The sequence below is a fragment of the Canis lupus genome, chromosome 17 (assembly GCF_011100685.1).
Source record: "Canis lupus familiaris isolate Mischka breed German Shepherd chromosome 17, alternate assembly UU_Cfam_GSD_1.0, whole genome shotgun sequence".
Classification (NCBI taxonomy): domain Eukaryota; kingdom Metazoa; phylum Chordata; class Mammalia; order Carnivora; family Canidae; genus Canis; species Canis lupus.
Window position 1 is genome coordinate 45,575,899 of NC_049238.1, and position 14,245 is coordinate 45,590,143.

Consider the following 14,245-nt stretch of genomic DNA (forward strand, 5'->3'; position numbering starts at 1 on the left):
CTAAATCAACTGTGTAAAAATGGAAAAGATTAAAAATATTTTATATAAAATGACAAAATATCAATTTTATGTATGAGAGGCAGAGGAAATGAAAGTATTCTAATAGCCACTATAAGATGTCAAAAAAGAGCATAATTTAAAATTCTAGTCGTTAAAAATGAACAAAATCCAGCAAGGTTGAAAATTTAACTTGCTTATATTCAGTTACTAATACTGCACAGCATTGTTTTCTATAGCTGGGATCACTTCTCATTCTCCTATAAAGTAGGGAGCAGGATAAGGAGTTAGGGAGTGATAGTTATACTTGTCATTCAGCGATAAATCATTGAGCACTGGTTTGAATTATCCTTTCAATTGAAGACTTTCTCTTTTTGGTGAATATTGCATCAGTTAGAAATAAAATTCTTCAATAGAATTTTTCCTTCTTCTCTCTCTTCTTTCATAATATGGTGACTGGATGTAGTAGAAATGTCTTCATAGTGACTGTTGGCAGGAGAGAGGAAATACAAACTCTGCATTTCTCTATGGGGCTTCTGTCTAGATCACAGCCTCTGACCACACTGACTTCACCTGTGACACCTTCACATGTCCTGTCTGATTTTGGAGTATGTGATGGTGTCCAGTGCTGCTGACAATTGATCATATATCTATATATCTATATCTATATCTATATCTATATCTATATCTATATCTATATCTATCTATCTGTCTATCTAAATCTCTTGTCATTGTGTTTTCCACACATAGCAGCTTCCCCTTCCCGACCACAGGTCTCTGATAGTTCCTTACGTATTTTTCACTGTTTTGTATCCTGTGCACAAACCATGGAGAAGCAGCTATATTATCCCATGTGATTTATTTCACCTACCCCCTTCTACCAATCATGCTACATTGCTCTGGCATCATTTTAAACTGAGCAAGTAGAGAGGGAGCCTCTCTTGAGCCCACTCAGACTTTAGGCAATACTTAAGGCAATAGGCAACTGGCTCTAGTATTTTCAGAGTCCCCGCCTATGTCTGGATATTTTCATTAGTTAAAATTACTCACTTCTTCCCACTGTCTCCAGGCTGCAAAGGGAGAATTTTTACCTTTTGGATTTTTCAGCGATTTTCTTTCTATCATATTATCCCTTAACTCTCTTTATCTTATCATCATCTATTTTCATAGTAGCTGTTCTTAATCTTTATTGTGAAATAGAATCACCTGGGGGACTTAATGAAACACAGATTGTTAGGCCTCACTCTTAGAGTTTCTTATTGAATAGTTCTGGGAAGAAGTCCAAGAATTTAATTTCTAAAAATTCCCAATGATGCTAATGTTACTGATAAAGGGGTGGCCAGGTGAACTGGGGAGCCCTGTGGGCCCTGAGGCATCTTCCCAGCCCATCCTGGGATGTAACCAGAGGCTCTTGGTCTTTCACAAGAAAGAATTCAAGGACAGATCAGACAATGGTTGAGCAGTACAAGTGGGAAATCTTATCCAAGTAGGAGTACATTCTTGAGAGTGAGAGAGGGCAAGCGGAACAGAAAGCACACCAGTGGTTCATGTGTCTCTATCTTTTTCACAAGTGTTAACTAGGGGGTAGAATATTACTCGGGGAGGGGATTTCTTTGGGAGCAGGGTTTCACAATTTTTCTCCTTTACTTGGTCATGGTTTCTGGACTTATTTGTGTTGGGCCTGTCTAGTTTGATCCTGCTTCTGGCAGCTTTGCTTTTGGAATGCTGCCAGGACAGGTCTCTAACTTTCAATGGCTAGCCATAACTCCTTTGCTGGTGTCCAGGCATCCTGTTAAAACCTGATACAGGGACCATATTTTGAGAAGCCTTGACTTACAGACCAGATGACATTCAAGTTCATAAGCACTCTTTTAAAACAACTTTATTGAGGGATAGTTGATCCTGATATTGTGATTTATAATGAGAAAGATATATTTGGTCTTCATTCATCACTTCCAGCACAGAGCTTCTAAAACCTTTAGAATATTCTCGGTGATGAGAGCAATAAAGTTGTCTTTCGTTATGTTGATGAAGTGACATTTGGAAAGCACCTTTGAATGAAGGCTAGTTGCCAGGAGAACCAACCATGTGACTAGAGGGTTGGAACTTTCAGTTCTACCTCCGACCTTCGGGGGGGGGGGGAGAGGAGCTGGGGGTTAAATCACTAGCCAATGGCCAAAGATTTAATCCATCATGCCTATTTAATTAACCCTCCTTTAAAACCCTAAAGGATGGGTATGGAGAGCTTCTGCATTGGTGAATACATGGAGATGGGGGGAGATTGGCACTCCTCCTGAGAGCATTGAAGCTCCACACCCCTTCCCACATTTCTTGATGTATACATCTCTTCATCTGACTGTTGATTGGTATTCTTTAATATCTCTCATAATAAACTGGTAGTTTATTGAGTAAACTGATTTCCTGAGTTCTATGAACCTCTAGAAAATAAAGCCAAGGAAGGGGTCATGGGAATCTCTTATTTATAGCCAGTTGGTCAGAAGCATAGGTAGCAACTTGGACTTGTGATTGGCATCTGAACTTGGAGACAATCCAGTGGGATTGATGTCTTAACCTATAGAACCTAGTGCTATCTCCCAGTAGATATTTTCAGAATTGAATTAAATTGCAGGATACCCAGCTGGTATCTGAGAGTTGCTTGACAGTTGCTTACCCCTCGCACATTTGCATTGTTGACCAGAATTGTATTGACACATAAAAGGATTGCATATCAACAAAGCCCGGCTTTTAAAACTATTACCTTTCAAGGAGTTAAGAGGAAAAACAGTCAAAGTTGAGAAATGATTTTGGTTCTCTAGCTGGTAATTCATCCTTGCCTTGAAGCATCAAAGTCCATTGATTCAAAAGGAGGGATGCCAGAGGGTGAGAGGATTTTCAGAACACAAAATATTATAAAAGGTATTTTCCTTTCTAAAAAATGAAAAAAAAAAAAACATGGAGACTATCAAACAATACTTACATTACTGGAATTAAGGAAGAGCCATAGCCTTATACCATAATCTTTTAAAAAGCAGTGACCAGGGAGAGAGAGAAAATAAAACAATAATAAAGCAGTTTCTACTTAGCTTTCCAAGAAGCAGTGCAGAGAAACTAATGGGGATGCAATCTCAGAAATGCTTCACATTTGGAAAAAAGCAGACTGAAAAGACGAGGCAGCCAGAAGGAAAGACCTGAAAATCCCTGAAGAATGAAGTCCTACTCTGTCACCCATAGAGCTCATCAGGCAGGGAAATTCCCAAGATGTGGGTTTTCTACCCTCTATGAGGAAAATGAGAGAGACACCAACCAGTATGACTATGATCTTTCAGAAATAATCATTTCTGCTCAAAACAGACCTGAACATAAAGAAGAAACTAAGTAAGATGTGATTTATGGAGGAATTGGGCACCCTAGAGGGAAGAAGAATCCACAAGTAAGAGTGTGTCCCAAATTTTCAAGTCCTCCTTGTCTTTTCCCTTAAGCTGTTGTGAGAGAAGAATGAAGGAGTGAAACAAAGGTTGGAAAATCGGGAAAGAATAATGTATTAATTTCGTATTGGTGTATAATAAAACATGCCATAAACCTAGCAGCTTAAAATTACTTGAATATATTATCCAAAAGGTTTAGTAAATCAGGAGTCTGGACACGGCTTGCTGGCTTCTCTGATTTGTATTGGTCTCACAGTCTCCAGGGCAGATGTTGGCTACTTGCATTTTCATCTGGAGGCACAAGGAGGAAGAGTCCACTTCCAAGATAATCTAGAATTGGTTTCTTTGCTGCTATAGGACTCAGTGCTTCAGCTTTTTGCTGCTTGTTGGCTGCAGTTTACTTTTAGGCTGCCCATAGTTCCTTGTCATGTGGGATGTCTCAAACATCCAGTTACTTCATCAAGCATGCAAGGAGAATTTCTGGCTCCAGTAGGCTAAAATAAAATCTTATATAACAATCCTTTGGGGAGCCTGGCTGGCTCCGTTGGTTAAGTATCTGCCTTTCTCTCAGGTCATGAACCCAGGGTTCTGTGATAGAGCTCTGTGTGGGGCTCCCTGCTCAGTTGAGGAGTCTGCTGCTCTCTGCCCCTTCCCCTGTTCAAGTTCTCACACTCTCTGTCTCTCTTTCTCTCAAATAAATAAATGAAATCTTAAAAAAAACCAAAAACAAAAACCACAATCCTTTATTGTAGGAGTGATAGCCTATTATCTTTGCCATAATTCATTGGTTATAGGCTAGTCATATGTCCTGTTCAAACTCAAAGGAAATTTCTCACAAAAGAATAAAGACCAGGAGATAGACTAGATATCATTGGGAATCACCTTAGCATATGTCCACCACAACTAGCCTATTAAAAAGGATCCCAGGACCCTACATTAAATTAGGTAAATAGTGGGGGGAGCAGGTCAAACATCCCCATTCTTTAAAAATGAAGACATTCTACATCTTCATCTTCGGTTTGAAATATTTAAAAAAATATAAAAGCCATATCAAGCATAATTATGACTGCCCCAAAATCCATTTGAGCTTTCCCTCAACTGCCCACTCTCCTCTCTCAGACACTGCAAAGATACTTGTAAGAAATAATACTTAACTCATAAACTGAATGTCTTAGGAGGAAGAAAACATGGTACTCAGTAATGTGGAATGGAGGAAATGAAATTCATATGTGCTAAAGGAGGTCTAGAAAAATCAAGCATCTACTCTAGGAAAAAATATAACCCAAGAAACAAAACAAAAATTTTTGCTTAGTGGGGGTTTTGCTGAATGGAAGGTTTTACAGAGAGCATTTCTAGGGTGAAAGGAAAAAGAAATGAAGCAGAGAGGCTTAGACTAGGGCAATGCTTCTCAAACTTGAGGAGACAGCATCACTGAGAAAGCTTACTGAAAAACAAAGTGCTGGATTGAGTAGGTCTAAGGTGGGACTTAAAAATCTGCACTTCTATTCAGTTCCCTTGTGATGCTGATTCTGCTGATATAGGACCATGCTTTGGGAACCCTTCACCAGGGGAAGGTTAGATTTTTCAGAATTGCATTTTATAGTGTAACAAGACAGATCTAATATCACTTTTCTGTCTTTTTGATATCAGTCTGATTCTGACTGTAGCTGATTTGAAATACTGTGCTTGCTGTATATTATGTTCTTGGTCATTTTTAATTTTTTTCCCCAATTTTTCTCAATAGTGCACATATCGGGTATAGTAAAAATACCTGACATACTGGGACACAATTATGAGAACTTACAGAAATGTACTTAGTATAATACCTAGCATTCACAGTCAGTAAATGCTGTTTTATTTCATTCTTATCTGACCAAAAGAAGAATGAAAAATTATATCATTGATCTGACACCAGTTATTACAATACTAGCCCATGTATAATTGTATCAATATCTAAAATTGAGATCTCAGGGTTTACTAAAAATTTTGTTAAAACATATTTTCTCTAAGAATATGTGCTTTTCCTTTAAAACATCCTTTGATACTCTTTTCTGGTTAAATATGTGGAACAGAAGTCCAATTTACATTATGTGTCAGAGTAAGTAAAATGACTTAATGACAAAATTATCCATTAGCAACTTTAGGATAGGTCCTATTTCTGCTTATCCTGGCCACTCTATCATAATTTAATTTCTGATACCTTTCACTGTGATTATGTAATTTCCTCTACTGGTCCTCAAACTAAAGTCATACCAGATTCAGCACTACCACCAAGAACTGACTTTAAAATAAGTAACAAATTATAGTTCAGATATAAGTGTATAAGTAATAATACAACAAAGTGATGGAGATTTTTCCATGGACAGCCTTGTACCATCATTTTTTCTGTTCTTACTTGAGATAATTGGTTGAGAGTGAAGACAGTGATGCTAAGGAAGGTTGTTTAATGAGCCTTAAGATTTCTAGGAGTCTACAGAATGGGGATAATTAGATCTTCCCTACCAGCACCACAGGAGTTTTGTATGAATCAAACAAGTGATGTATATAAAGATTCTCTGGAAAATGTAAATGTCTGATTTTTAAATAATCACTCCATAAATAAACAAGAGGTTTTCAGTATACTTCAGGAGGAACTAAAGGTCTACAAAGGGTTTCTTAATTCAATAGTAGAGACTAATATGGCATATTGAATGAAAGAAGGAAAAAGGAAGGTTAGAACAAAAGAAGTGTTGGTAAAATGATGAACTACACTGATTTAATTTAGACCAAATACATAGAATAGAGCTACAGTTGTAAGTGAACGAAATACCATTTTTTTTAAAACTATACTTTTGTAAAGCAAAATGGATGTGTTCTAAAAGGTGTAGCTCTATCATAAAGATAGGAAAATTCAAATTGAATGGATAAACAAAGACAAGCCAATAAAACTACAGGAAAAGGAGAAAATTAAAATCACCATATCATCAGAGTAGAGTAGAATTCTAAATAGCACATATCCAAAAAGAATGAGCCATTTTGTATATGAGAATGGCTATATACCTGTATTAGTCTCTTATTGCTACTGTAAGAAATTACCAAAAATTTAGTGGCTTATGACAACCCAATTTATTTTCTTATAGTTTTGGGAGGTCAGAAATCTCAAAATGGTCTTATAGGGCTAAAATCTGCATGGCAGTATTCTTTCTGGAATTTCTAGAGGGGAATCTCTTTCCTTGCCTTTTTTCTTTCTTTTTCTTTTTCTTTTTCTTTTTCTTTTTCTTTTTCTTTTTTTTTTTTTTTTGTCTTTAAAAGCCTCCTGTATTTCTTGTTTGTGGTTCCTTCCTTCAAATTAAAACTCAGAAGAGTAGCATCTTCCAATCTTTCTCTCTGATATCTGTCTCTGTTGTCATATATCTTTTTGCCTTTGATACTCCTGCTTCCCTTTTGTAAGAACTCAGGTAATTAGATTGGGCCCAACCAGCCAATCGGGGTTAATGTCTTCATCTCAACAGATGTACCTTAACACTTCTGCATAATTTATTTTGCCAGGTAAGGTAACATAGTTATAGATTCCTGGGGATTAGGCTGTAGACCCTAATCTTGCTGGGTCATTTTCCAGCATACCACAGTAGAGTAGATAGAAGCTATCTGAATTTTCCTCTCATTATCTGCATATATTCTGGATACCTTGTTCTTCCTTGACAATGAAAGTCTGTTGTTTTCATATCTTCCTAATCTCATTCATGAGAGTTAGTAGCCACTCTGGGTAAAGGGTTCAATTCAAATACATAATTGTCATAAATCTTTTAATGTCAAATGATATTAATTAATTAATTTATTTATTTATGAAAAGTAAATGATGGAAATGCAAAAAGTGATTAATCACAGAAGCAAAAAAAATCTCTTAATTCACGGTTCTCTCTCTTCTCTTCTTTTTTAATAGAAAAAAATTAAACATTAAAAAATATTAAAAATCAAGATATATGTAATAATATAATCGCATATTATGTACTAAGATAGCAATACATAGGGTAGTGAAAAGAGAGTAATAGGCAAGGGCAAGTTTGGTAATAGGGTTACCATGGATAAATTGCTAAGATATGGCTCTCCCTGAAGGTAACATTTGACAAAGACCAAAAGTATGTGTGAGGGCAGGACATGTAAATATGTGAGTTCTATAAGGCAAGCATTTTCCAGATAAGGTGAACAGCAAGGACAAAAGTCCTCACAGAGAACAGTCCTGGTTTATCTGAAGAACAGACAATCCTGAGTAGCTAACAAAATGAACAAGGAATGAATGGAAGGAAAGGTCATGAGTGACCTTGAAAGATACTTTTTTTTTTCCTGAGTGCTAGGGAGAGCCACAAGATAGCATTTAGTATAAGATTGCATAAGAAGAAAAACAACTAAGAACAATAAGCATGAGGTTTTGTAAGATTTTACAATGTAAGAACAACTCTAAAATGAGTATTCTGGGAGGCTGTGGAGCTTAAAGGTATGATAGAATAGATTGGGGAAAGTCAAAAGTTTAGTTTCTTTGAGAATTTTGTTATGGTTCAAATTCTCAAAAGGTATGGGAAATTTTATATTAAGTTAGTAATGAGACAGGATGTAGGAGTAAGACTAGAGTTCTGGTTTAGTAGCCATTGGTGGACAATTTGGGTTTATTAAGAGAGATGAAGAGGACCAATATGGGGCTAAGGTCCAGTAAGGGCTACCATGGAAAACCTTCATTCTTTCAGAACCTTTCACAGGAGAGATATTATGTACTTTATTTTCAAAAAGAGCTTGCTTTCTCTGTGGATAATTGATTGGAGGAAGTGGAATTGGCAAAGTGGAAGAGGGAGAACAATTAGGAGGCCCTGTAATGGGTCAGGCAAGAAGTAATGGTGACTTGGGCTAGGAAGTATTGACACAAGTGCAGTTAAGACAGCTGTCCCACCCAATTGCTCTTAACTTACCTTCTTTTACAAATGAAAAAAATAATACATATGACTATGTGAAAATATTGCTAAGGCCCTCTTGGGGCCAATGCAAGCACAGAACTCTTACATTTAAAATTTATGAGTTTCATAGCATACACATCTCTGCTGAGAATAGATTAGTAATTTGATGGGGATAAAAGCCTGATAAGGCTAAGAAGAGAACATAAAAGAGGAAGTGAAGACAACAGACTTAGATACCACTTTAAAGGATTTTGCTTTAAAAGGAAGCAAAGAAATGGATTAGGAGCTAGCTAGTTGGGAACATGGGAGAGAAAAACCTTTTTATCATTATTATGATATGCTTGGAGATGTAATGACATGTCTATATACCTCTGGAAATGATCCAGTAGAAAAGTATAAACTGATGGTGTGGTAGAAAAATATGTGCTAGAAGGGGATGCCTGGGTGGCTCAGCAGTTGAACGTCTGCCTTTGGCCCAGGGTGTGATTCTGGAGTCCTGGGTCGAGTCCCACATTGGGTTCCCTGCATGGAACCTGCTTCTCCCTCTGCCTGTGTCTCTGCCTCTTTTTCTCTCTGTGTCTCTCATGAATAAATAAATAAAATCTTTTTTTTTTTTTTAAAGATATGTTAGAGGTACTAAACCTTTAAATAGAGCTCTGGAACAAAGTATCTTTAAAGAGAAGCAGGAATATAAGTGAAGACAGTGTATGTGTTATAAAGTTTTGGATTTGGCCTAATCAGATACAGAAGTTTTCTTTAAAATGTCTCTATTTTCTAAGTCAAACATCTATATTCAAGATAATCCTCTAAGAAATTTAAGGACCAAAATTTATAAAATTGAAATCTAGAAAACTGGGAGAATGAATTGTTAAAGAATATGCAGTGGAATCACTGAAATTACTGAGGACCCACTTGATGTTTATGGGCATAAATTTAAAATGAGATCTGTCATCTTGATTTTAGTATTTCTCTAGATAGATTCAATGGCTTGTGTATAATCCCAGAATTAATACAGTGGTAGATTTAACCAGGACTTGGATTTTTACCATGTGAGAACACTGAATGGAAATGTGTGCAAGGGAGTAAAGGGAGTAGGTAAGGATAAAATTATAGAGATGAGCTACAGAATCTAAGTTGGGTAAAGAAGGAAGTGAGTTTTTTGGCAGCTTATGGACAATGCAAAACGTAGCAGGATTAGTGATTGGAAGGCGTTGGTAAGGCCAAATAACTTTTGAATATTGTTTTATGAAAAATGATAGATATGAGAGATTGATGGGCTGTCATGAGGGTGTCAAACTTTGTAACTAACCAAAATCACATGTGTTTTTAGTGCTCTGAAGTTTTAAAAGAAGTCATTCATACACGGGTCATAAAGAAAGCTTTAATAGATTTTGAAATTTAAGAACGGAACAGAACAGATTCTTTGAAAAAAAAAAGTGCATTAAAATAGAAAATAAGGGCAAAAGTTAAAATACAACTCTACCAGTCAATGGTTGTTTTGTTTTAAAATTCATTACATTGTCTTTTGAAGAGTAGATAGTTTTAGTTTTGATGAGATCGAATATACCACATTTTGTTTCATACTTAGTGTTATTTGTGTCCTAAGAAATCTTTTGCCACTTCATGTTGGCAAAGATACTTTCCTCAGTTATGTCCTGGAATCTTAAAAATCAATTGACTGTTCTTAAAAATCAATTGACTCTGTTAATTTTGTTTTTTTTGGTTTCTTTATCCTATATACTTGATGTATTTATTACTCTTTACACCAAAGCTACTTTGTCTTCAGCTTCACAGTAAGTCTTAAAATCAAGTAGTGCAAATCTCTCAATTTTGTTTTAAAAATTGTTTTATTCTGTTCCATTGATCTATGTGTCTATTTTTGTGTCAATACAATACTGTTTTGATCACTATAGTCTTGCAATGTAACTTGAAGTTCAGAATTGTGGTGCATCCAGCTTTGCTTTTCTTTTTAGAGATTGCTTTGGCTCTTCAGGGTCTTTTATGGTACTATACAATTTTAGATTGTTTGTTCTAGCTCTGTGAAAAATGTTGGCACTTAGATAGGGACTGCAATAAATGTGTAGATTGCTTTGGGTAATGCAAACATTTAAAAAATATTTGTTCTTCTAATCCATTAGCATGGAAGGTCTTTCTATTTCTTTATGTCATTTTTAATTTCTTTCATCGGTGTTTTATAGTTTTCAGAATATAGGTCTTTCACTTATCTGGTTAGGTTTATTCCTGGGTATTTTATGAGCTTGGTGCAAATGTAAATGGGATTGATTCCTTAATTTCTCTTTCTGTTGCTTCATTTTTGGTGTATAGAAACGCAGCAGATTTCTGCACATTGATTTCATATCCTGTAACTTTACTGAATTCATGTATCTTTTCTAGCAATTTTTTGGTGAAGACTTTCAGGTTTTCTATATAGACTATCATGTGATGGGGCTCCCTGGGTGGCTCAGCAGTTTAGCACCTGCCTTTGGCCCAGGGCCTGATCCTGAAGTCCGGGATCGAGTCTCACATCAGGCTCCCTGCCTGGAGCCTGCTTCTCCCTCTGCCTGTGTCTTTGCCTCTCTCTCTCTCTCTCTCTCTCTCTCTCTCATTCTTTCTCTCTGTCTCTCATGAATAAAAAAATAAAAAACTTAAAAAATCTATCAAGTGATGTACAAATAGTGAAAATTTTACTTCTTTTTTTTTTTAAATAAGTGGTTAAGTTTTTTTTTTTTTTAATTTTATTTATTTATGATAGTCACAGAGAGAGAGAGAGAGAGGCAGAGACACAGGCAGAGGGAGAAACAGGCTCCACGCACCGGGAGCCCGACGTGGGATTCGATCCCGGGTCTCCAGGATCGCGCCCTGGGCCAAAGGCAGGCGCTAAACCGCTGCGCCACCCAGGGATCCCAATTTTACTTCTTCTTTGCCAGTTTGAAAGCCTTTTATTTTGTTGTTGTTGTTGTTGTCTTATTGCTGTGGCTAGGATTTCCAGAAATGAGCCCACAATTATACAATTAATCTTTGACAAAGCAGGAAAGAATATCCAGTGGGAAAAAGATGATATCCTCAACAAATGGTGTTAGGAAAACTACACAGCAACATGCAAAAGAATGAAACTGGACTATTTTCTTATACCATACGTACAAATAAATTCAACATGGATAGAAGACCTAAATGTGAGATGGAAACCATCAAAATCGTAGAGGAGAATACAGCCAGTAATGTCTTTGACATTAGCCATTCCAACTTCTTACTAGATATGTCTCCTAAAGCAAGGGAAAAAAATAAAATTAAACTGTTGAGACTTAATAAAAATAAAAAGCTTCTGGGACACCTGGGTGGCTCAGTGGTTGAGTGTCTGCCTTCAGTTCAGGGAGTAGTCCCGGAGTCCCAGTATTGAGTCCCATTTGAGCTCCCCTTGAGGAGCCTGCTTCTCCCTCCGCCTATGTCTCTGCCTCTCTCTCTGTGTCTCTCATGAATAAATAAATAAAATCCTTAAAAAAAAAAAAAAACCTTCTGCACAGTGAAGAAAACAATCAGAAAAACTAAAAGGCAATCTTCAGAATGGGTGAAGATATTTTCAAAAGACATATCTGTTAAAAGGTTAGTATCCAAAATATATAAACAACTTACAAAACTCAACATCCCAAAATGAATAATCCAATTAACAAATGTGCAGAACATGTTTCCAAAGAAGACATAGCAGTGCCAACAGACACATGAAAAGATGCTCAGAACCACTGTTCATGAGGGATATACAAGTCAAAACTATAATGAAATATCACCTTACCTGTCAGAATGGCTGAAATAAACAACAAAGGAACAACAAGTATTGGTAAAGATGTGGAGAAAGGGGAACCCTCTTACATTGTTGGTGGGAAATGCAAACTGGTGCAGCCACTCAAAAATAGTATGGAAGTGCCTCAAAAAGTTAAAAATAGAAGTATTCTATGATCCAGCAGTTGTACTACTAGGTGTTTACCCAAATAATACAAAAATACTAATTCAGAGGAATACATGTGCCCCGATGTTTATAGCAGCATTATCTACAACAGCCAAATTAATGGAAACAGCCCAAGTGTCCATGGACTAATGAACGGATAGAGATGTAGCATTATGTATATATATATAGTGGAATATTACTCAGCCATAAAAAAGAATGAAATCTTGCCATTTGTAACAACGTGGATGGAGCTAGAGCATATTATGCTAAGTGAAATAAATGAGCCAGAGAAAGACAAATACCATATGATTTCATTCATATGTGGAATTTAAGAAACAAAACAAACCAGCATAGGGAAAAGAAGAGAGAGACAAACCAAGAAATAGACTCTCAACTGTAGAGAACAAACTGATGTTACCATCTGTGCGGGGTTGTGCACAGATTAAATAGGTGTTAGGGATTAAGGAGTGTATGTCCTGTGATGATCACCAAGCGTTTTATGGAAGTGTTGGATCACTCTACTGTCTCCTTGAAACTAACATTACACTGTGTATTAATTAACTGGAATTTAAATAAAAACTTTAAAAAGATTGTTTTGATTCTCACTTTTTCTCTATAAATTTTAGAGAAAATTTTTATTTCTAAAAGAAAAAATAGAATTGTATTTAACCTATAAATCAATTTAAGACTTGTTATTGTAATAAGATTGATTATTCCAATTCATAAGCATGATATTTTTTATTCACTTAAGATTTCCTTAAGTTCTCTGTGTAATATTTTGCATTTTTTCTGTGTATAGATTTCACATAGCTTTTGTTAAGCTAATTACTAAATATTTGATGTTTGATGCCAATTTAAACGGTAATTTAAAAACTTTTCCTTCTTGTTTGTTGTTAGCATATAGAAATGCAATTGATTTTTGTTTACTGATCTTGTCTCTGCCAGATTGAAAATTCATTTTAATAATTCTAATAATTTTATTTTATTCTATTTTTTAAATATTTTATTTATTTGTTTGAGAAAGAGGGAGGGAGTTCACAAGAGAGTGAGGTGAGATTGAAGGAGAGAGAGAAGAAGAAACGGACTCCCAGCTGAGCAGGGAGCCAAACATGGGGCTTGATCCCTGGACACTGAGATCATAACTTGAGCTTAAGTCAGACACTTAACCAACTGAGTTACTCCAGCACCCCTATACTTCTAGTAATTAAAAAAAATATTTTTCTTAGGTTTTTCTACTTAAACAATCTTTCTATCTACATGTAGAGGAAGTTTTACTATTGTTTTTTCTATTTAAGCCTGTCATTTCTTCCTTAAATTGCTATATCAGTTAAGGCCTCCAGTACAACATTGATATGGAAGTGGAGAGAGTGGACATCCTAACCTTTTTCCTGATCTTAAGAAGAAATCATTCAGTCTTTTACAATAAGTATGGCTAGTACAAAATAAAATTAGTATGTTAATGTTGTGTTAAAAAATCATTAAGTATTTCAAGACAGCAACAGCACTAAACAAAGTTTTGTAATTTCTCTTTTGTCATGTCTTTGTCTAATTTTGGTATTATGGTTATACTGGCCTCATAAGATGAGTTGAGATGTTTCTTCTATTTTCTGAATTTACGTAAGGTTGGTATGATTCATATATACAAGTTTAAGACCATTCACCAATGAAGCCATCTAGACCTGGGGATTTTGTTTTGGGGAACTTCTTAAAATTATTATAATAATTAAATTATAATAATTAAAATTATTATTGCTATGAATTAATTTTCTTTAACAGACAGAGTCCCAGCTAGGTTTCCTTTTTTTTTTTTTTTTTTTTTTTTATTGTTTCAATCTGGTAAATTGGAATGGATGGAATTTCATGGAATTTGCATTATTTAGCCAAAAAAGGCAACATTTCTCCCCGAAGAACTTTGTCATTTCAACTCTGGAATTCTAAGATCTCTGTTTTTCAGCTCA